The sequence below is a fragment of the Cicer arietinum genome, chromosome 4 (genome assembly GCF_000331145.2).
Source record: "Cicer arietinum cultivar CDC Frontier isolate Library 1 chromosome 4, Cicar.CDCFrontier_v2.0, whole genome shotgun sequence".
In the NCBI taxonomy this organism is placed as follows: Eukaryota; Viridiplantae; Streptophyta; class Magnoliopsida; order Fabales; family Fabaceae; genus Cicer; species Cicer arietinum.
This window is the reverse complement of record NC_021163.2, coordinates 30,275,356-30,275,702: the sequence shown is the minus strand read 5'-3', so window position 1 is coordinate 30,275,702 and position 347 is coordinate 30,275,356.

Here is a 347-nt window from a genome sequence, read left to right as displayed (position 1 = left end):
ATTTAAATACTTTTTCTCTCCTTCACAAAATTAAATACCCTAAAAGCACACCAAAAAGGCATACATTAACTTTATAAATAATATAATTATTGATAGTTCCTGATTGCCCAATTTAGCCACCACATTACAAGATAAATACTGCCTCCTGTTTTCCTCTCTCTCTCTCTCCTGTTTTCTTCCACTTTCTCTCTCATTCATAAGATCTTCCTTTCTTTCACAACTTTCAAAACCAAATCTAAAAGCTGCACTTGTTTGTAGCATATCATCCCTTTTTATCTCTCCTTGTCCCTTTCACTCGATCTGCATTTTCCTTTTCTATCACAAAACACAACACCATAGCCACTCTT